Source organism: Zosterops lateralis, assembly GCF_965231275.1.
Source record: "Zosterops lateralis genome assembly, chromosome: 4".
In the NCBI taxonomy this organism is placed as follows: Eukaryota; Metazoa; Chordata; class Aves; order Passeriformes; family Zosteropidae; genus Zosterops; species Zosterops lateralis.
This window is the reverse complement of record NC_139765.1, coordinates 13,121,522-13,145,864: the sequence shown is the minus strand read 5'-3', so window position 1 is coordinate 13,145,864 and position 24,343 is coordinate 13,121,522.

Genomic DNA, 24,343 nt, shown 5'->3' with positions numbered 1-24,343 from the left:
GCCAGGGATGGGGCAGCCACAGCTTCTCTGGGCAACCAGTGCCAGGGCCTCACCACCCTCACAATAAAGAATTTCTTCCCCATATCCAGTCTAAACCTTCTCTCTGTCAGTGTGAAGCCTTTCCCCCTTGTCCTGTCACTCCTGTGCAGTGGGTGTTCCTCACACTGTGCAGAGAGGAAGCCGAGGCACCACAGGCTCAAATCACTTGCCCAAAACAACACAGCAAAGCTGCAACAGCCCAGCAATAAAGCCCACGAGTAATGAGATAATGATAGGAACTGTCATTTTCTCCTTATTTCACAGTTTGATGAGGGATAACACATTACAGAACAGCAGCTGTCCCTGTCATATTGTTAGCCTTCACTTTTTGGATGTGTGAACACTTTACTGAAGCAGTTGGGAAATGCTGAGTTTTGTTTCTGTGTCCCATGCCTGTGTATTCTTCACACAAATGCCAGCTACAAGGTGTTGTCATAGTGAGGGCCGAGGGCAAAATACATATATTATAACACAGCTTGTTCAGTTAATCTTTTTGTCACCCTTCACAGCTTTTTTGTGGTAGGTTTCTGCACACACTGGAGGTGCCTGGGCAAAAAACATTCAGCCAGTGCACTTCCTCCATTGTACACGTAAGCCTTTGCTGAAAATTAATTTCAGATTAGCTTGTGCAAGAATCTGTGCACGAAATGCATGCACACAACCCAGCCATGCAAAGGGAAGAGTGCTCAAGGTGTTCAATCAATCACAAAAATCAGGCAGTGTTTTGGCTGAAACACTTCCCGACCGTGTAAAACCTTCTCCCTGTCCTTGGTATGCCAGGGCATGCAGGTGGGTTAATGCAGCTTTTGTCTGCTCTGCAGATCTGCCTTACCCTTGACTACTGACAACAGGTCACCAGGATAAACTGGGGTTTGCACTGGTGGGGTTTTGCTGTTGGCTGTGAGGTTTAGTAAGAACCCTTGGCCAAATTAATTCCTGGCAGAATTCTGACTTGCTCTACAATTATGCAATCACCCCCCTCTAAATCCTGTTACTGGTAGCAATTCTGACACCTGTTTAAAAATCCCTGTTTTGATCACTTGCAGCCAAAATCAATCCTGTGGTTCCCTTCTGGGGCTCTGCAGGAACCACTAATGTATTCAGGGTTGTACCAAGGGTGGGGCAGAAATCAAGCTAGCTCTGGATGTTCCTCCAACAGAGGCACAAAATGGGGAAAAGAACAAAGCAAAGCAGCTCCTTCTGGATTTGGACATCAGTGGGAGACAAGCAGGGGATTCCTTGTCTTGCTCCAGACAGGAGCATGCCTCGCTGCAATCCTGAATATCCTGTACCTTGAACTGAGCAGACTGAAAGTTCTTGCTTAGCTGATGGATAGGAAAATGAGATGAGCCTTATCTGATACAGCGGGGACCTGACTGCATAAGCCCCAAGGAAGCTGTCGGGGTCAGGTTCAGAGCTGCAGCTTTCCATGGAGCAGCAGGGATTCAGCTTCAATGCATCAAATGAAAATGCACTGAGCTTGGTTCAGTGGCAGCCTCACATGCCTCATCTCCAAGGGCCTGTTCGTGGAATGGGATAAGGAATGCCAAGCCCAACAGCTGGGCTGATTACCTGTCTTCAGGAGGAACATAAGGAAACTTGGCGTGAAAAAAATGGAACTCATAGAAAATTAAACTCAGAAGAGGTGCAGCAGAACAGGGTAGTGTGGGGTGAGCACGGACAGCACTGGAGTTCAGTGACAGCTCAACAAGGAACTTTTAGGTGACCCTTTACTTCCACTTAAATGATGTTGTGGCCACTAAACCATCTGGAACCCTCAGTCTCACCAGGAGAATGAACTCCTTGGCTCTTCCTTTCTGCCCTTTGCATGGCTCCAAGTCCCCAGCACAAGTCCTCTGCAGGGAGACCTGACACTGCACGAAATAGGCCTGACCCAGGTATCTGAAAATGCATTTTTGTACTAAGAAAGGAGGTTCCTCATCCTGGAGAAACTCAATCTTCTGCCCTCCTACAGATAGCATGCATGAAGGTAAAATGCTGAGGCCACTGGCTAAGGAGTGCAAATGACTGGAGTCTGAAGTGTGGCAACCTACACCCCAACCTACCCAACAGGTTTTGGTTAATTGTAAAATAAATGAGCCCTGGCTTTAAAAATGCATTAACCCAAAACACTGCTCCTCACTTACTGGAGAGAGCTTTTGTTTACTGGTATTGAAAGCACCATATGGGAAACTTATTACAAATACCTATTCTTAGATGAGCAAACGTCATAGCATTGTCACAGCAAAAAGGGATCTCTAAATGCCATCACTAAGGCCTGTTGCCTGAGATTCTGATCCTGCTGTGCTGGCACATGCCCAGAGATCCTTTAGGCCTTGAACACACAATTGGTGAGCTTTCCAAAGAGTAAGGCCAACACTGTCTGATCCCAAACAAGCTCCCCAGTCTCAGAGGAAATGAGAAAGAAGGGTGGTGTTTGTAAATAGGACATGTCAGTGGGCCTCAACATATTTGCAAATTCCATACAAAAAAGTATTATCCACTTTGTCACTGCAGGATTTCTCGGTGAGAGTCCATAAATTGGTCTGTGTTACTAAAACAGGACACAGGATGAACTACAGATGTGGCCTTTGAACTATACACTGGGGTCTAAAGCAGATTAATCAGGTAACTTTGGGACAGCTTTAATAAGCGAGCTGTAACTCTGAGGGCTGCAATTTGGGGGAAACCCACATGTCAAAACAGCTCCTTTCCTTGGTAAGTATTGAAAAATGTGAACCACTAGCTTGAGGCCACTTTCAGCCAAACTTACCCTCAGTTTTCCCATGTATAAAACAAGCACAGAGTTACCTTGCACTAGGTTTTATGCTACAGACTCGTATTTAGGAGGGAAAAAATGAAACTATGCCAGAAGAACTATTTTGAGTCTCTTCATATAAGAAACAATTTGCAGAACAGGGTTTAGAGATTACTGTATGGCATATTCTATAGACAGAGATGCAATGCTGCAAGAACCAAATGTGAGCTCTTTAATCCCAAGATATATTTACACAAACGTGTTCTATTTCAAAACCGCCTCGAGAATGCTCCCTCCCCAAAGTGTTAAATTATGCACAGAAATTGCGATTCCATTCCAGTAAAATGCTCATTCTGGTGCTAGATTTATTTTCCCCTCCTGATTAATTGCATGTGCTGAACAGACCGCAGAGTCCCCGAGAACCTGAGGCCATTTTCCCGAACGCTGCTGAGGTCATGTAAAAAAGCAGCATAATGGGTAAGGCAGGCAGCTCTCATAACACACCACAAGGCTGGGATGACACACCTTCTGTACACTCTGACACCTGGGTTCCTTTCCAGAGTACAGACCTTTATGAAGGAGCAATTTTAGTCCACAGACCAATAAGGCAAGACAAGTCGCCCAGGTTGGAAACATGGGAGGAGCCGCTCAGAAGAATGTGGCTCTCAACGTACTGGATTAATAATTAACAAGACAGGCAGAAGGACAGGAAAAGAAAAAAAATAAGAGAAAAGAATGAACTCATTGAGAGCCGCATCACCAGAAGGCCCAAAGCCACTCTTGCAATATTGCTGTGGAGAACTGTCCACTGAGTGTGACACCCACCCTGTTTGGGTTCCTAGGCTATGTAAAAAAGGCAACCACCTTCCTCAGCAGCTCCCCTGGGTTTGTGTTTCCTGTGGGATCCTCCTCAGCTTGCCCTCACTGCTGTGCTTCCTTGGCACTGTCAGGCAGATGGCAAACCAAACTCCACCACACAAAGTCCAGGTTTTGTACTCTGACTCTGGCTCACAGGCTTTTATGTTCTTGTACTGATATGCAGGACTAGAGCTGCTGGAAGGACCTGAAGATTAGTGCAATTTACAGGCAGAAAAAATTCAGCAAGATGTACATTAAAGTAGCCTGAGTGGTACTCCAAAAACAAAACAAAACAAAACAAAACAAAACAAACCAAAACAAAACAAAACCACACACACACAAAAAAACCCCCACAACAAACAAACAAACAAAAAACCCCCAAACAAACCAAAAAGAGAAGAAAAAACATTTGAACACTGCTTTTTGTAAGGGTATGATGCATTTTGGATCTAGAGGTGATTTTTTTTCTTTTGGCTGTGAACTTATGTCATCTTCTGAATCTGGCTCTGCTGGTAAAATCTGTTACCACCCCAAGCCCCTCTGCTGGATGTTGGCCTCTTCCAACTGCTTGTGGAGCAGTTCCAGTGAGCACTCCTCCTTTCCCTTCAGATGAGCTCAGACCGACTATTGCAACTATTCAAAGCAGCCTGCCTGATTTTTGCCTGAAAAGAATTAGGATGTGCTCCCACAGCCCAGCAGCTTGCTGGGAATGGCATTTTTCAGCCAGGAGACAATTACAGACTGCCGGAAAGCTGCATGTGAAAAGTGGCATCTTCCTACAGCCTCATTGAAATAACCAGTCTGGGAAACCAAATGTGGCAATTCTGGGACAAAAAATGTCTTACTTATGCTGCCCAGCCTCATCCCTATCCCTGGAAGTGTTTCAAGGTCAGGCTGGATGGGGCTTTGAACAACCTGGTTTAGTGGAAGGTGTCTGTGCCCATGGTAGGGGGGTGGAATTAAATAGTCTTTGAGGTCCCTTCCAGTGCAGACCATTCTGTGATCCTGCACCTTAGCCAGATGCTTGTGGCCCCCAAAACAGGCAATGTGTCCCCTTTTCCCTCCCCAGGGTGCCCTGTCTGGTCTTGCACTGCCTCTGTTGCTCACCAAAACTACGTGGGAATTAATTCAGCTCATTAATCAAGCATAGAAGGAGTGACTTTTTTCAATGATTTGTCTCAACATTAGTAGTCTTGTGGTGTGTGAGTGACTTCAGCCAGCTCTACCTGTGGATTGACAAGCAACAGACAGTGAACGTGTGGGACACACTGGTAGCACTCACCCTGGAGCCCTTGAGGGGATGGTTGGGAGCAGATCACCTCCCTTCTGCTGCTAGCAAGCCCTTAGATCTGCACAGTCCCCACCAGATAGCTACAAACTCCAGAGAACTGCATGTCTTTTGTTGTGATCTAAGCAAATCAATATTAATCAATCAATTGGAAACATCAATGTAACGGTATCCCTGCCACAGCCCCAGAGTGCTGCATTCTACCAACACTGCTCAAACCAGACAACTTCTGTGTTCAGACAGTCCCAAATTTCAACCTCTGTGGAATGTTTCTAAAGAAGCAAAACCCAAAGGTTTTTTGTCTTTATATATGTATAGATACATACATACCTCACTGTATATACATTCTATACTGGTGTAACTACATTGATTACTATTCAATGTCTTCAGTGGAAGATCTTTATTGGCAGGAGTCCCAGTGTGGACACAATTGTGGGAAGCGAGGTTGTGGTGCTCCCAAAGCCATCTGCAGCCTGAGGCATTCACTAAGCTATTCAATTTTCATCAGGGGTAGTGATTTAAAAACAAACAAACAAACAAACAAGCCAACCAACAAACTACAAGTGTATCAGAGGTTATAATTAGAATGAGACTTTAATAGGACAACAGGTAGGCAAACACACGCAAGTGAGTGTCTGGGAGAGGGGCAGGGGGACCTCAGCATCACTCCTGGATTCAGGCAGCTCACCAACAAGTACGAGTCCCTGCCAAAACACACCAGGGGCCGCTAAATTTCCCCGCAAGCCTTTCAGAAAGCCAGTCACCCTCACAAGCTGCTCGGTCACAGATGGAGCTCGATTTCTCGCTGCCAGCACGGGCCCTGCCTCTCCACCTGATCCTGCCCTGCAGAACAAAAGCCTCCTGCTCAGCAGCCGCGGGGGACTGCTGTGCATGCCTTGCTGCCCAGCTCCATCCCATTTCGGCTGGGATGTGCATAAACCTGCTTCCTCGCTTTGCTCCCTGCTGATATCTGGTCGTTTTCAATTTGAAAGCAGTCCCTTTCTTTGTACACACTGAGTAGAGGGGCGGGGATTTGGGAATCCTTTATATTCCTGACCAATGTGAGCGTGCAGATGGTATTAGCTGATGATGCTTCACACCCAGCCTAACTCCACTCTTTGTGGATATGGTTGGTTTTTGCTTTCATTTATTATGGAATATAATCCAGAACATGAAAACAGTACAGAATTGCTGACATCTATTTCATGCACATATACATTGCTATGTAAACTTCCCTACATTCAAGGATTCCCTATTGATTTAACCACAGAAGGTAGTAAAACCTATAGCTTTAAAATTGCATGTGAACACTGCAGTCACTTCTCAAGCAGATGTCTACAAAAGTGCAGTTAGAAAAACAGAGAAAACCCCCAACCAAACAAAACCAGGTCACTTGAAGCACATTCCAGCTATGAAATACATTTCACCCTCTCTCCCACTGTGGCAGCTTAAGAATTCTAGAAAGCCCTTGTAAAATGCACTTACCCATCACAATATTTTAGCACACAGTTCCTTCAAGGGGCTGACCCACATGATCTTAAAATTACTATTCTAATAAATCTCTGCACTGACTGAATGGACATTGGTTGTAATTTTAAATGCTCAACAAGAATGAGTGAGTAATTTGTTGCCTTTTTTAAACTGATTTACTCCCATCATCTCGCCTTTTCCCAGATCTATTACGGTTTCATCCTGGAAACCACTGTCCTGCTCTAATAGAACAGGGGTCAACCCAATCTGTGCCCTTGCTGCACCACCAAGGCAGAGTGCTAGCAAGAAACTGGCAAAAGAGACATGAGGCTACCCAAAGCCCTGCTGGCAGCCACCTCTCAACACATAGATAGGCTTTGGGTTTTCTTCTTCTTTTCTTGGTTAGAAGGAAATCTTAACAAAAGCAGGGGGGAAACTTGTCAGTCTGCCTCTGCTGTGCCAAGCAGTAAGAGCTGGAGCAGTTCTTGTCCCCATCCACATTCACATCCTTCTCTTAACTGTGCAGTGTGGTGGGCTGCCACACCTGAAGGATGGGAGGATGGGCAGAGAAACCTGGACAAGGTTGAGCTCTGGGCCATGGGAATCTCACAGGGTTAAACAAGACCAAGTGCTGGTGTTGCACCTGGGTCAGGACAACTCCCAGGATCAGTCCAGGCTGTAGGGTTGGAAAGAGGTGGGTTTTAAGGTCCCTTCTAGCCCAGGCTATTCTGTGATACCTTAGCAAAGCATCCAGGCTGCCTTGCCAACAGTTTAGGGAGGTTTAGGTTGATTATTAGGAAAAGGTTCTTTCCTCAGGGGGTGGTGGAGGACAGAACAGGCTCCCCTAGGGAGTGGTCGTGGCCCCAGGGCTACCAGAGCTCCAGGAGCATTTGAACAATGCTCTCAGGGACAGGGAGGGATTTATGGGGTGTCCTGTGCAGGGCCAAGGGTTGCACTTGATGATCCTTGTGTGTCCCTTACAGCTCTGCACATTCTGTGATACTTTGATGTGATGTTTTTCTTTAAAACAGGAGTAAAGGCATTTGCAATTCTTCTTCACAGAATCAGTGCTCAGCTGTGCTGTGGGAAGGAGAGACAAGCACAGGTATTAACCCGATGAAAGGCTATGTATGAAAACACATAATACACTCAGAAACAGCAGGCTGGGTTTCTAAATGAAGGGGGGAACGTGGCCGATTTCAGTAGCACTGCAAGCTGTGTGACAAATGACAAGTGTAGCTTATGGAGACACAAAGCTGCTGTTCTCGACCGAAAACCTCTGGGCGCCTGTTCTGTGGAAGGCTGAGAGTGAGCTGGCGAGTCAGCCTTTGATCACCAGAGCTGCTCTCGGGGCAGAAGAGCTACAAAACCCTGCTGCCCGGCAGCGCCGAGGGTTATGGCATCTGACACACCCACGGATGCTGGGACACCTCCGCCAGCCCTGAGGCATCACCGTGTCTCCCTTCCAACCCTCACCGCTGAACCTTTATCAGGCGGGAGGGAGGTGGGGTGGGGATGCGGCAAAAAAGCCTTTTCACAGCGCTGAGCTCCGGCCCGGAGAGGATGAGAGCGAAATGGGGTGAGAGTGAAACCACGGGCTGGTGAAGCTTTGGCGAGCGCTGTATGAACTGGGGGCCGGTGCCGGAGATCAGGGACGCGATCAGCAATGACGCCGGGCACGGGATCGGGGCCGGGACGCGGCTCCCGCCGGGAGCGGCTCGCGCGGCTCCTTAAATAGCGGCTATAAATACAACGCCGGCGGCGCGCTCCCATTGGCTGAGCCGCTCTCCAGATTTGCATAAAGAGGCGTGGCCGGAGGGCGCGGGCGGGGTGAGCGGCGCCGTTTGCCCGGCGGGGCCGCAGCGCCCCCCAGCGGCCAGAGGGGGGAGCGCACCAGGACCCCCCCGATCCCCCATCCCGGGCCGTCCCTTATCCTGCCCTGTCTTGCGCTAGTCTGCACCCCTAGACCCGTGTTCTTGTTCGCGAGTCCACACTCAGCGCCTCGGAAAAATTATTAGTGAAAATTAGTGAATGAGAAGGCTCTAAAGTTCAAGTAGTGCCCCCCACCTCACGGGATCTGGGTGCACTCAAATTGCATGAAAATTACTTGCAAATTGGTATATCGTGTTTTGCTTCTTCACCCAAAAGTGCTGTTGAAATACGTTCCATATATTGGATGATAATCATGATTAATTCACTGAACCATTTAGCAAGGAGGTAATAAAAGGTATGAAGGATTTACTGTAAAAATTGAGCCTCAGCACGAGAATTGGAGTTGCTACTTTTGGCAAGCAAAGCCTCTACCCTAGAAAATGTCTTTTCCATTTCAGGTGCAAGTCATAAAAGAATGTCACGGAAATGGACCCTGGGTTTATGTGCTGAAAAAAAGGGCGTGGGAAAGGAGACTAAATCTGTGGGTGTCTGGATGAAAAGGGAGGATAAATTGTAAGATCTTACCTCCCCACTCTTACGCTGATGCTCAGCACGGTGCTGTCCCCTGCCTTGGAGAGGATTCCAATCTGGCCCACAAGCAGTGATGAGTTTCTGGAATTGGGAGGGGTGGGAGAGACAAATAAGGCCCTTGGAACTGGGGATGTCAAGAGTGTGTCACACCATGGCTAGTTATGACCATGCAAACCACAGCTGGGGACAAAGCAGTGGAGCAGACAGCCAGGGGAGGTCACTCCAAGCCAGCTTGGGGCAGAACCAGCGGGGTGGAAGAGTGGAGCCCAGTTCCAGGCCAGGCTGGATGGGGCTCTGAGCAACCAGGGATAGGGGAAGGTGTTCCTGCCCATGGCAGGGGGTTGGAATGAGTTGATCTTTATGGTCCCTTCCAGCCCAAACCAGTCCATGATCAAAAAAAAAATAGGAAAGCAGGATGCCCTGAGCACCTGCTTCTTGCAGAGCTGCACTTTGCAGAATTGAGTGATATGCATTCACTGGAATTGCCCAAAAATTTCTGAGAACCCAGGTCTCCTTTGAAAAAGAGAAAAAGAGTTGCCAGGCAAAAAAAAAAAAAAAAAAAAAAAAAAAAAAAAAAAAAAAAAAAGCAAGGTGCTTTGTGGGAGCAGGATTTTGCTTTCTCATATCCCAAGGAGCTGTTCAGAGAGCTCCTTTAGGTCTGTTTATCATTGCTGCAAGCTGAATATCTTATTTCAAATGAGGCCAAATTAAGAGCAAGGACTGCTGTTGAGTTTTTGCTGATTCACCCTGAAATAATATTAGAAAACCTTCATATTTCTTGGCATGAAAATCTGGAACTTTGACAGCTCCTGGAATTTACAAAGTTGCCCTGATTCTTCAGCAAGACACAGACCTTCTCCGCTTTGCCAGGAGGAGAAGGAATCTCTTGGGCAAACAAGAGAGAGATTTCCCATGCCCTGCAGCCATCACAGGGCTTTACCTCAAGCCCAGCTGACCCCAAAGCCCACCCACACTAAATACTTGACTTTTCCCAAACCTTTGATCCGTGGGGCCTCCAAATTCCTGTTGTGCCTCTGGACTTGTGCTACACCCACCACAGCACATCCCAACCTCACCTAAACAAAGGGATCCACACGAATAGTGGCTCAGGGGCAAGCAGCTTCCTTAGGCAGAGCCTAGACCTGCAGACTGCTGCTTGAAAGGCAGCAGACAAAATCAAAAGCCTGAGTATTCCTTAGGATAAAAAATACCCTTTTTGTTTAGTAACAGCTCAGCAGCACAACTTGGAGGTGGAAATAGATGAGGATTGGTCTCAAGGCTCATACGTGGGGTGTTTGTCTTAGACCTATGGCACTCTGAGTCATATGATTATAATAGGCTCTCAGCTTTAATTACAGAAGAGTTTCTGCCTCTCATGACTGTGCAGGAAGATGCATTGTGGTAGCTGTAAAGGAGACACAAGTTAGGGGAGAGAGAGAGAGAGAAGCCAAAAGGCAAAACAAGCCAGAATCTGTTATATGAACAATAACTTGAGGTTTCTGAGTTCTGTGCCTCATCCAGCTCCAAAGGCCAGTGCTGTGAGTGGGGGAATTGCAGCTCCTGTGGGAGTTATCCCGTTCTCACTGAACAGGTAGAACAATGTTTGCCCACACACTGCGTTCCTCAGTAATTCTGCTTAAGCTGATGTGACCTAGATCTGCCTGAGAGCCTTATATATTCCTGAGTGCAAACATAAATACACTCTGCTTCTGCATTTAATTTTTGAGCAGCTCTAATTAAGCTTAGCTTTGTTTAAACACATCCAGGGCTCCCTTGGTATTTGGCTTTCAGTGTGAACACTCTTTGCCATTCACAAGAGGAGCTGGGCCATAAATGAGAGTGAATGGCAGCTGTTCCTGCATCCCTGGTTGCTGCTGATGGAACCTGAAGGGTTCTGCTGCTGCTGCTGCAGTTCCAGAGACTTATCTGAGCCTGATGGGGTCTCACAGGGCTTGTGTGCTGAGGGCAAGGGAAGGGAATACAGAGTGAAAACACTGAAACCCACAGGCTGCAGTGTCATGTTAACTCATGTTTCATGGGTCCATTGTATTTGCATGCCGGAGAAAAGCAGGGAATGCATTCACAGCACAAGATGCATCTAGGTTCTTGTGTAAATAACAGTTAAAATGGACAGTTCATGTTTCTCCCTCTCTCCCGATTTTCCCATTTCAGCTGGTAAAGAGTCCAGGCTTTTAAAACCACCTTTTTTTTCTTTTTTTCTCTTTTTTTTTTCCCTTGCAAGAATGAAATGACATTGATTTGTAAGGGACTCAGACAGACACATCTGCAGACCGGACTTTGTAAACGGCTGCAGGCCAGACCTCCCCCTGCTCTGGAAATGTGCCATAACCCCTGCCAGACTCACCCCCACTACCCCTCTAACCCTGCCCATCTCTCTGTTTCCAAACCACCAGACTTAGTTCATCTTGCAGCCAAAGATTGGGTAGGCCCCAATAGACACAGCTCTGAGGGAGAGGTGGATGGCAAAATCTGCTCAAGCACAGGGACCTTCCCACCTTGCTGCCCCACAAAGTCCCACTACCACAGGCCAGCTGGCTGCTTACACTGGACCTTGAGTCTTCTTGACCTCAGAGATGTCCCACATGCCTAAAGGTGGTGGTGCTGGGGTTGGATTAGAGTCCCTGTGTCCCAGTGCTCCTTGTATGTAACAAGGAGGAGCATTTTTGTGTCTTGAGCCCTGAGCCTCTACCCCAGCAGCAAAAGCCAATCTGAGCAGAGCAGGTTAAGAAAGAGGAGCTACTCTTGTGTAGCTGCCCTTTCCCTGCTTTGCTTCCTGCTGATGTCAAAGAGCTCCAGAAGTTGAAACCTTTTTGAGCAGCACCACCATGGTACCCGTGGAGCTGCACTGCCCCACCAGCTGAAACCTACTGAGTCCACAGCTCTGTTTACTCTTTCTACCACAACAGCAGTTGGTTTGTGTAATGAAACACTTCTTGTGTTGCAATCAAAACCTACTTATGTGGTGCCACCAGCAAGGCAGGCTTATCACTTTGCTGTGTCTACATGCACATCCAGAGATGCCAGTTTTCCTCCAAAAGGAAAATAGAACCAGAACCTGGTCATGAGGAAATGCAAGCATTAGGGTAGGAAGGTCTTGTTGCATTAACAGATTTAAAGTACCAAATGATAACACATTTTACAGTCACCCATTCTACTGCAAAGCTGCTATGAAGTACTTCAAAGGCTGACTGCTCACCCATTTGAAGGCATAATAAATGACCACACAAGAGGCAGTGCCATAAAGATTCAGATCTGTGATCTATATGTATTCACACTGTGCAGCCAGCCAAGTCCTATCAAATCCTATATTGCTTTTGGCATTTCTACACTGTTCAGTGCTCTTGTGAGTGCCAGGTTATCCTGAACTTTATTATATATGGCTTTGAAAGTTTCATCAAGTCCTTCTCTTGCTGAAACAATAAATAACCAGTCCTAACTAGGCGCAACTCTGGAAAATTAAAATTGCACTGACGTGGAAAATTAGCCCGTGATAGCAAGACTTCAGCAGCTGGACCAGTGGGACTGTGCAGACCAGCCAGGGAAACGCTGAAGCTGCTGGTGGGAAGGATTTGGCTGCTTGAAGCAGAGGTGTCTTGTGCTATTTTAATCATGTGTGCGTGTCCTGCCCAGCCCTTCCCTGCCAGTCCAGAAGGGCATGGCACTCTCAGGGCTGTGTGTCAGACATGCCAGGCCCATCCGGGTGTGGGGGGCAATGTGGGAGGTATAAACCAGCCAGTCAGAGGCTGGGCAGGGTAAACAAATGTGCTTAAAATAGCACTGCATGACTACATTTAGGCAAATGAACGTTGCCTTGGCACGCCTGAAACCCTGCCCTGTGCTTTCATTCCCATACCTGACACAAGGCAGGGGGGAGACTTGGTCTCCTGGGCTACACAGATCATGCTGGCGCAGTGCTTAGAGAAAACCAAAGCGGGGAAGGAATGATGAGGTAGGTGGAAACTGGACGGGTGTGGCCTTTTGGAGGGGTCACAACTTGGGGACTGAGGGTTTTGGTTCCGTCTAGGTGGTGCCTGAGATACCTACACCCACCTGCAATAGGATCCTGCCCACCACTGACCCCTGCAGCCATTCCCTACAGGCTGGAAGGTGCGGATGGGGATGTGTGCCTCGCTACTGGCTCCGTGGGCTTCAAATGTCCGAGGGGATCCTGCACAGGAAAAGAGAAGTGAGGTCTCATTAGCCTCACTGGGGGAACTCGTTGTGAGCTCAGAGCAAGGAGGCTTCTCCCTGCTGGAAGCATCTGCCGCAGCCAAGGAGGGAAAAAAAAAGTCTTTGTACACAGTCTTTATAAATAAGTAGGTTACACGGAGCTCATCCCTGACTCATGCTGCTGTCATCCCAGGGAAGCTGCTCCGCCAGGCTCTGAACTCTGGCTGCCCGGCAGGATTACGTGGAGAGGCAGCTCACTGCAGGGGCTGGATTCAGCCACACCACACAACTCCACTGCAAGCTCCTCTGGAAACAGTGCAGAACTGTAAATTTGCCATTTTTTCTGGGCTTGGAGAGACAGGTTTTGCAGTAAGCAATGCCCCTGCTACATTTCCTATCAATGTGTGATCAGGCAGGGAGGAGAGACCACACATCCCTGTAGCACAGAAGGCTCTCCCCAAGCAGCCTGTGTAGATTGCTGGGGGAAGGGACAATAATTTTGGTTTTTGCCTCGTTTATAACTTAGCAGAGCATCACTTCAGTCTCTCCTCTTATTTCCAGGGATGATATCTGCACCAGTAAACTGAAGAGAGTCCGGGCATGGCCTTAAGCAGAAGCACAGAGCCCTATCTATGTGGTTTTTAAGTGTTAGCACATGCCCTGCCACTGTTTTGGCCCAGGGTGCCCTGGGATGTCCCAGCTGGCAGCCCTGGGGCTGGTCCTGACCACAGAGTGGGTGACTCTGTCCTGGGGAGAAAATGAGGTCATGCCTGAGGACATGAGTTGGGCTCTGGGCATGCCTGCTTGACCTCAGGGCAGAGAACAGGCCCTGGCCAATTGCTCACTGCTGCAGATACTGCCAACATGAATGGACTCTTCTGCTCAGGAAATCATAGCAGTGGTGCCACATGCCACAAGAGTTAACAGTCTGATGCCATCCTTTTGACTGCTGAGGTGATCTCAGGGGCTGCCACTCAATTTGCAGGTTTTCTGTGGGAAGAAGAACACCCCTGACCTCTGCTGTGGCAAATGCTTGGTGCAGATGCTTCCACAGGACATTACTGCATCCTTAGAAAGCCCTGGTTGTGCTGGTGTGTGAAGAGGCTTCTGAAGGCAAAGTCCAGAGCTGCAGACGGGCCGATGAGAGAAATGGAGCTCGTGATGGGCCCAGGGAGCTGCAGCACGTAAACCTCTCCTGCAGCCTTTCCACACTGAAGTGCTAATGCAGAGCAGAGCTTTCAAGCAGTGCTTCCAGCTGCTCAGCACTGTCAGCTTGCTGGCATCCCGACAGTGTTCTCCCAAAACTGCTGAGGAAGCACAGTGTGCCCCAGAAAAAAGTCCTCAGAAATTTCTGTGAAAGCTTAGCTTAATGCTTTACATTGCAGATTCCTACTCATGGCTGATGGAAGGGACAGCCATGAGGTCCCAGTGCAAACAGAGGAGGATCAATACACCCCATGCTGGCCTGGGCTCCTCCTCCAGCCCATGTCTGGGGCTGTATCTCAGGGGATTGAGGTATCACTCCAGGGAGCAGGTGGCCATCCCTTGGCACCCTACACAGGCTAAGCAGGTCCAGTCCTTTCCTGTACTTCATACCAAGCCTAGGCTCCATTCTTGGCCTATGTAAGCCTAGTTTGAAGCCTGTATGAGCAGGCAGGAGTCTGTGTGGGCTGAAAATGTTTCTCCTCCTAGAGAGAGGCACTTTCAGATGTAGGACCTGTGGCTCTGGCTGCATCTAAGCGATGTTTCCTCCCAGCTGTTCATGGCCAGGGAGCTCCTGGCTGCAGTCTGGGCTGATGGCTCTGCATCCAATTGCAGCCTCAGGGAGATGGTTTTTGGCATCCCATTGTGACAGTGTTTTTTCCTCAGCCACCACAGACCTTTGCTCCAGGCCATTTTGATGCTTTTGGAAGACAGCCTGTGTCTAAAATTCAAATGCACAGCTATGACAACTTTGAGCTGAAAGATCACAGGACACCTTTGCAAGGAATTAAATTTGCAGCCATGCATAAACAAAAGCAGCAGTCTAAGCAGGTTTATTTAGGGCTCAAAAAGCAACCTGACATTTGAAGTCTGTCAGGTATTTTCAGAAGTCTGCCTCTATCAACATCACCTCTACCTGTGGAGTCGCTTTGTGTCGGTGCTTATGTTCTACATTGTCATTTTTCCCCAGCACAACCACTGTGTATCAGTGAGGATGTCACAAAATGCCTTCTGAAGGCTGGAAAGAAAGAATGGAGGGTTGGGGGCCAGGAAAAACCAGGTACAAAGCTCCCATGACATTTGTGCAGCACAGCCTTGGACACCCATCCAACGCCAGGTCGTTGTCCTCATGGTACCTTACTGGTTCTCAGAGCATCCAGTTAAAGGTAAGCCCTGCTGCATCCCTAAGGAACTGGCACTAGGTATGTAGCAAACACGTAAGGATGGCTACAAGTTTCCAGGACACTAAAGAAGTACCACCTATTTTCCCTGGAATTCAGATTATTCATAACATGCTAGTGAAAATTTTGCATCTCACCTAACAGGTGGTCTATTACAGTTTCTTGGCTGCAGTTGCAGAAACAGTACTTCTGGGCTTTACAAGCAACATTTATCATGGCTGGCAAGGTAATTTATTTGTGTCTTAAATACTTGTAATTAGACTGCCTCATAGCTAGTACAGTGAGGAACGAAACAGACTTCAGTAACACAGGATAAATAATTCAAAGAGCATTCCTTAAAAGAAGCATTTGTTTTTCCTCTCTGTTCCCACTGTCACTTTGAGTTCCTTGATCTAAAAGCTGGGATCAGTCTCCCCAGGGTTTGCAGGTCACATAGCTGCCACCCCTCCCAGGAAGTTGGAAAGTTCAGAGAAAACCAAAGCATTTAAGAGGGAAAGAAGTTCTGTAATGTCAGCTTCTCTATTCTGGAGAGCCAGCTCCCAGCTGCTGCCTCTCCAATAGCTACTCCACCCAGCCCTCAGATAATAATCACAAGCTATTTCACCAGCTCTGTTTCCTTCTACATTTTTGCTGTTAACTCCATCAGCTGAATTGATAGCATTTAGCTCAAGAGCACAGAGACTTATAGAGTGAAAAGTTTTTATTTGGGTTCTGGGTGATAAAAAGTGTTGCTCCTTGTCCTGCAAACTACACAAGGACGTGCAAAGCTTTGTTTCAAGGAGTAAGAGTAAAGTTAAACAGGGGTCTTGAAGAAACAGGGTCAGAAATGCATGGGGTGCTTTGCCAGGGTGAGCTGATTTCCTAAATGGATGTGGATGTTTGTAATGTCAGATTTGCAGGAAAAATCACTGCTGTACCCTGCCCTTCAGGCTGTCCCTGGGGGAGGAACAGCTCTGCTGGCAAAGGCCCAGCTCTCCTGCACCCATTCAGGTAAAAATCCCACTGAAAGCAATAGTTGGGACAGCAGAGTGGAAATTGCAAAACCAGATTCAGATTGGCACCTGGTCAAAAGCCAGGAATCTTTGGTGATAAAATGTTTTTATTTTTTAAAGCATGCATCAGATTCTGAAGCATATTTTAGTTTTCAAAAGTGTCATTTTCTCCCTCAGTTGCTCACAGTTTCCCTCACACACAGGATTATTTTAGCAGCCCCAAATACATGTATCTGCATGTGCAAAATTCAGCAGTACGTTAAAGAGAACTGCCCAAAACACTTCAGTCCTCGTGAAGTGAAACTCAGAGTGTCTGACATGGAAAGTTTGTATTAGCTTAAGCTCGAATAATTCAATCCATCTGCCACAGAGACCTAATAAAACTTCTTTTGCTGGACTGGTTTTCTCTAAGACTTCCCTTCATCAACACAGGTCTCTAGGACTACTTCTCCTGGCCACATTTGCTGCACACAAACAGCATCCATATGCAGTACCTGGTATTTCCCAACAAAATCATCCTCATGAAACCCAGGAGGGTTTTCTCTCTCATCTGCTCACTTGACATGGCTTCAAAACATCATCTCTGGTGTCCCAGCATACAGCCCACGTCTGCAGGGACCTGTGAAGCTGGAGAGATGCACACATTTTCCCAAGGCATCAAAGAGCACCTCAGCCAGCACACAAGGAAACAGCCGAGAGAGGGTTATTGTGCATAGAGAACAGCACAGGCATGTTCCCACCTGTTTGAGGGCATCCCTCAAAGTCCACTAAAGAGCTCAGTGCACTCCATTACTCACAAGGGGTTTCTTTGGGGTCTCAGTTGCCCAGATAGAGCAGGAGTTCTCAGTGCCCTAGGACAAGTCCATTCCCAGCTGGCCAAGCTTGCCCTGCAGTAGAAACCCTTTATTTCAAAGGCACTTGTACCCTCCACTGACTGATTCCCCACTTGGTGAACACTTTGTCCTTTCCCTGGAATTCAGCCCTAGAAAACTAATCCAGCTTGAGCAGTGGCCTTCTCCAAATCCAAGGACTTTCTGTCTCCATGGAAAGCAGCTATGTTCAAGAGCTTGCCATTCCATGCCACCATGTCAAATGAAGGTACTTCTACCCCCTAGCCCCCATCTCCAGCTCAATGTGGCAGGGAAATAGGGATGAGAAGGAGCCCTCCAGACTGTGTTGTTATACTGGCACAGGTGTGCTGAGAGACACCCTGATGTCATAGAATCGTAGAGCCATAGAGTAGACTGGGTTGGAAGGGACCTTAAGGGTAATCCAGTTCCACTCCCTGCCATGGGCAGGGACACTTTTAACTATCCCAGATTGCTCACAACTCCATCCAGCTCCTTGGACACTTCCAGGATCAGGCAGCCACAGCTTCTCTGGGCAGACTTCACGTACCTATGTGGCCAAAATCCTCTTATCAACACCCAGCAAATGACAGCAGTTATCAAACGGGAGAGAGAAACTCAGCTGGGTGCAGACAATCGGTGATGGTAATTTTCAGCAATGTAAACATGAGGAAGCTGTCCTAACCTTCTGCTCAGGGTGACAGCACTCCAGGCTATGTTCTGCCAGCTTTATTTATACTGATTCCAATGGGAACAGTCAGGGGCTGGAGCAATAATTGCTGTGGGTCGATGACAGAGTCTGGCATGCAAGGGTGACCAGAGAGTTACAATTTCTTCTCACTGAGCTGATAGAAGTAGCTGAGATATCTCTGCTAAGCTCCCATTTAGGGATGGTTTGGCTGCAACCCTCTGTTTCATCACATTGCTTAGTTAGTCCTAGTTTCATACAGCACTGCTTTCTGGCAGCTTCTGCAAAGATGAGAATTTCTCAGTGGGGAAAAGTTGATTACAACAAAATAAGCAGCATCTTGCCATTAAGGGCAATAGGATTTGACCAAAGAAAATCTCTACAATCTTTGAGTATTTTGATGCCATGAAGAGCATGCAACTAGAAAAAGACTTTGCTCAAGAAAATGTCTGTAAACAAAAGGGAGCTGAGCTAAAACTGGGGGATGTGAGTCTGAACAAACTCAGCACACCCAGTATCTGCCAGTCTGATTTGTAGGCAGGAAGTTCCAAAATAATTGTTGTTTGGGCAAGAACTAGAAGTTTGGGCTCCATTTCTGAGCTAGATAATCAATATGGCCTGAGGCCAAACCCCACAACTTTCCTAATGCTAGGCTATTTCTTGCTTCATATTATTAGGCACAAGAGACAGAGCTGACTTCGATTTACAGAATCTTGGCTCAGGCACAGTTAGCATTAGCATCACTACCGAGGATGAGTGTATCCTCAGTTAAGGCCCCTTCAGGAATCAGGTCTTTTCATGGCATTTCAAAAGCACAGGGGAGGTGCAGCATTCATTTCTACCACAGCATCACTTGTGTGTTGCATGGAGAAGGATAAGATTACATCCAGGATATATTCGGGTTGCGTAGTTTTTCCTTATTTCAGCCCTAAAGCTGAATCAGTCCAGGCAAATCCTGGAACTGCTGCTCTCTCTGCATCCTTGCTGTCCCTGCCTGTGGTCAGGCTTTCCAGCATCAGGAGCCACAGAGGCTTCCATCAGGCACCCGAGTTCCTGCAGAAAAATCCTTTCCAAAGTGGTTTTCCTGTGCTGCACTGCTGAGATGCAGCTGACTGGAGAGAGGCTGGATGCAGTGCAGGCACACCACAGAGTAGCTCTGAATTTGAAGGGAAGAATAACTTCTCCTAGTAAAAACTCCAAGGGGAATCAAGGCAATGATTTTGGCAACAGCCAGGATAAAAAGCATCTTTTTCTCTGGGAGGGTTGTCTGGAGAGTTTTGGATGGCTCTGGGAACTTAGTACAGTTTTCTACGTTATCCAAAAGATGGCACTGTGAACATTGCAGCCACACTCTGCTCCTGCCCAGGTCTGGCCCTGCTCAGCTCCTGGGGGCTGATCTCACAGCCCAGCCTGCTGTGGCACCCAGTTTTTTACAGCATTTTCCATAGCTGATTGTCTTTGTCTCCAAAAAAAAAAGAGTAAATCAGGGCCTGACTTGGTTCAGGCAGTGTTTGATTCCTCTAAAATCCAATTCCTCAGGTTTTGGAGCAGCTTTGTGTTTTAAAGTGAGATGGGATACAGTGAGAAACAGGAGAAGGATGAGGGGGAGAGAGGATGAGAAGTTGTGAGAAGGAGCAGATGAGAGCACAGGGATAGGACTTGTGTGGGGAAGGAAGGAAGGAAGGAAGGAAGGAAGGAAGGAAGGAAGGAAGGAAGGAAGGAAGGAAGGAAGGAAGGAAGGAAGGAAGGAAGGAAGGAAGGAAGGAAGGAAGGAAGGAAGGAAGGAAGGAAGGAAGGAAGGAAGGAAGGAAGGAAGGAAGGGTCCCTCCTTAGCTCGCCATGAGAATTACCTGGCTTAACACCTGGAGGGGACATGTGTGACTGCAGGAGAGCAGGATGGGCCTTCCAGTTGGTCAGTTCAGCTCCAGCCTCACACTCACACTGTGTCCCAACTAGATACCTTTGTAGAGAGATAAGAAAATAATGAATCAGATTTTTAGGCACGTACAGGAACATCACCCAGGAGTGCTGGACAGGAAGCAAGAAATTTTGCGTTAAGGAACATCACCCAGGAGTGCTGGACAGGAAGCAAGAAATTTTGCATTAGCTTGAAACTACAGAAGTTTAATTATACTTACATGCCTTTCAATCCAATTTGTAACTTTTATGATGACCCCAGAGGGTTGTCAGTTTGAGTTTAATTGACCTATTTGCAACCGAGCCAGTTCATTCCTACAGCTGGGGACACTATTTTCAGATTCCAATTCAGTGATTCAAGCTTCTGAGGCCAAAGGGACCATTTGATCATGTAGCCTGGCCTCTTGCATATGGACTTTCCTCCAGACATTCTTCTGAGCTGCACAAGATGTGCCTGGCAAAAACCTGCATCTGAAAAAGGAGCTCAGGCTGGACCAGTGTTCCCAGGGATGGGCAATGCACCATTTCCCTTAATCACTTGTTCCTGTCAGCAATCACTCATTTGTAGATTTAAATGTAAGCATCATCAGGATCTTGGTCATCCAAGATATTGCCTGACCCAAAAATGTTTAATGAACAGTCCCTGATGGACATGCCATTGATTTTTTTAAGCAAAATTTTTAAAATATAAATTGGGTTATGAAGTACTTTGGAGATGTTAATTTTGCCAAGTGGTCCCATTAGCTCCAGATCCAGACAGAGCAGACTAAATAGCAGGAGTTGTTCTCTCAGCTTTAACTTATATTCTTGTGAAAACTCAAGCCCTCCTGAGCAATGGCGTGCACAGAACTGAGTTTTTTAGTTACCCTTTGGAAGCTGTGACCGGGAAATGCTCCTGTAAGACACCACAGATGGCTCTTTCCACGTGCTGCTTGGCAGATGTGCAGGAAAATTACACTGGAAAATCGACTCTCAGCTGGGCTTTGCAGTGAGGTGCTAAATGCATGTGGTGTAACACTTTGTGATGACGTGCTTTCAGTTGTTGGTCAGGATTTTTCCAAGTTTCTTTGCCAAATTACAAACCCAGTTGCTGGTTGGAAGCTCAAAAACTCCCATCTTTACAAAAAAGCAAGCAGTGAACTGATGCCTCCCAGCCTGGGATGTGATGCTGCCTTCTGGGGTGCAGCTCTCCCTGTGGGCAAAGGCACTGCTCTCCCAGGTCTAACAACACCTCCTCAGCCCCTCCAATCTCCCTTTAACCCTCATTCCTCATGCTTTAACCTCTGACTTCCTTTCCCACTCCCAACACCATCTTCTTTACTGTTTTTTTCTGCAGCTCTTCAGCCCCTCCCCTCATGGCCAGGAGCTGAGGGAGAGGAGGATTTTATTCTTCACTGGTGCCCAACTAACTGGGGACTAGAGGCCATGAAATAACTTTCTATAAAGCGAAACACTCACCTGTCAATCTGAGACATAGGAAACCACGGCCAGGGTATGCACACTCGTACATTGGGCTTCTCTTCACACTGCAGTCAGACTCACTCCCCACAAATAGAAATATTGCAACAGCCCTGCAACATGTCCAAAAGCCTGTCCAGGGAGCTGGGAGAACCCCCTCTTCCCAAAACTGAAGCCTCCAGCACACACACAGTGCATGCAGGGCTGGGCCATGCCTGTTAGAAGCACTTTATGTCTTTGCAGCCTGCCTGAGCATCAGGGCTTTGCCATAGACAAGGGGCTCCTTCTCCATTGTGCTTCCACTTCTTTCAGCACCAAGGCACACTGCTGCTTTCCAGGGATTCAGGCAATTTGGGGAGTGTTGACTGATTTTCATTGCTATTTATGCCAGGCTGGTTGGTGCTGTGAGCAGTCTGGTCTAGGGAAAGGTGTCCCTGCCTGTGGCATGGGGTTGGAGCTGGAGAATCTTTAAGGTCCTTCCAACCCAACCCATTCTTTGATTCCATGATTCTGTGATTCCATGATTATTCTTATTACAGTTATTTGACCAAGAGAAGCAAGAAATTGGGCTCATCAAAAAATCTGAGGGCAAGGCACATCACACCTGCTGGCCACAGGACAACGAAGCCCCTCAAACCCTGATGTGGGAGTCTCAGGCAAAGGTAAGGTCTCAGCTCTTCGGAGCAGAAATGAGGAATGCTGTCACTAAAAGAAACTGCAAAGGGAAATTTAAATTAAATTGGGATTTTAAAATTTAACAGCATTTAAATTTTAAATAGTCCAGCTCTTGGGAAAATGAAAGCAATCTTTCTGTTCCAACATGGAACAGGCCAGATCCTCCGCAGCTGTAAGTTGGTGGCTCTCTCTGTCTGCTGGAATCAGCGGGACTTAATTGATTTGTAGCAGCTGAAGGTCTGCCAGCTCAGGCTCTCTCCTGAAAACACACCATTCCAATCTAGCTGGCAGTGCAGCCTTGATGTTTCATTAATTCACAAGAAAGCTCCTTCCAGGACAGACATACGTGGCTGAAAAAAAAAAAATAAAAAAATTACTCTAAAACTTGTTATCATCTGTCGTGTTATTGAAGCTAATTTAAAAAACACTTCCCAGGCTCCCAGTCTTAAAAGCCATAGTTTTTCTTTCTGTCTATGTCAGGAAATCACTAGTCTCATTGTGTTTTTCAGGCTGTTTCTCTCAGGAGGGTGAGGGCAGGGAGTCAGTGAAGAGGAATGGGAAAGACCCTTCATGCCCTGCCAGCACAGAACCATTCTCCACACTCTGGCTTTGTCCTTCAAAGTTTGAAATGACTCATTGATAAAGGTTCCCACTGCTTCCTTTGGGAGATATTTAACAGGCCCTTCAGGCTTCAGTGTTGAGATGTTTTTCTTGATAGTCAGCCTAGACATTGCTTTGCTCTGTTTCCTCCCATTGCCCCTGGTTACACCCCGTCCCACCCTAAACAAGTCCTTATCCCTCCTTGTGCTGATACTGTGCATATCAGAAAAGAAGGGGGTGGCTGACACAGGAATAACATAGAAACATGTTTTTAGTCCAGCCTGCAGAATAATTTCCAGCCAGAGTTGTCACAGATTACTACTTACCCATCATCTTTTGGACAAAGAATGAGGACAGAGATATAAAATGGCATCAGAGCTGTCTTAAGGATTTAACCATCTCCACCTGCTGTCCATTCCTTTCAGGTACCACCACCACCTCTGGGAACAAGGTCCTTGCTCTTTTTAGTGAGCACATAGCTCATTGTAAAAACTGAATGTAACAGAAGCTGAAATATCCCTCTGGAGGAGGCAGCATATGGAAAAAACGGATTTAATGGCAACCTTATATCATAATCACAATCTGAAAAGTACTTGAAACTTGTGTTTATTGACTTCTCTGCCGCAGTAACAGCCTGGCAAAACAAAAGGCAAGGAAAGCTGACAAATGCAGGGATACAAATGCAGTGCAAAGCAAAGCACAGCCAGCAGCTTGACTGATGAGAGATGCACTTTGCCTTCCCGTTTTATAGCAATTGTGCAGCTCCCTCTGTGCTACTGAAGTGCAGCAGAGATTTTTGGCTTATCAATTAAAGTTGCTTCCAAAGCTGTGCTTTGAATATCTCTGTAAGTTTTGGGGTGAAACCTCACTCTTCCCAGGTCTTTTGAATTCCTATAATGTAATAGACCCAGGATTTAAAGGCACTGCTCAAAATGCAAACGAAAAGGTTGACTTTGTTTTTGGCAAAGAAAGAGCAAAGAAAGTTCATTAGCCCAACACTGCTGCACTGTGATTTTTCCTGTAAAAAGTATCACTTGCAGAACTGGGGTGGGCAGGGAAGGAGGAGACAACTCACCTGGTGTGCTGGTGTGACCCACAAAGACAGATTTTGGAGGGGAAACTCCAGAAACAGCTATTAATGAATATTTCTGCACATAATGCCTTAGAGCACCAAATCAGGTCACCAGAACGGGTTAATTCTGGGGAAAGATTCAAATGTAATCAGCCTGGGAGAAAGCTGCACCTCAGAGGCAGGAAATGGGAATTGTTTTGTCTCATGGTATACGACTTCAGCTGATTTTCTCCTCTGATTTTGGGGTCACCGAAAGCTTTGAGCTGCTTTGGCTTTGTTGCTGCCATCTGGGTTGTTCAGTGGAATGTAAAAATCAGTGAGGTCAACAACACACCTCTGGGGATTCAGACTGCAAGGGCAGGAATGCTGCCTGCATCCTTCAGCACTGGGAGGGAGCACAGGCATTCCCCAAAGTGGCATTTCCCCAGGTGGCAGAAATCACACACCTCCGTGGCCTCCTGCAGGGCAGCAATTCTTTATCCAGGGAAGATGCTCAAAGCTGAGGGACTGATTTATTAAAGTCTGTGGAAAAAACAGGTCTGCAGAAAGAACTGGAGCAAGGTTTTCTTGCTGACAGTAGGATTGAGGCAGAAGCACAGTTTTCCATACCTGGATTAAAACTAGGCATTTAGAGTCTGGATT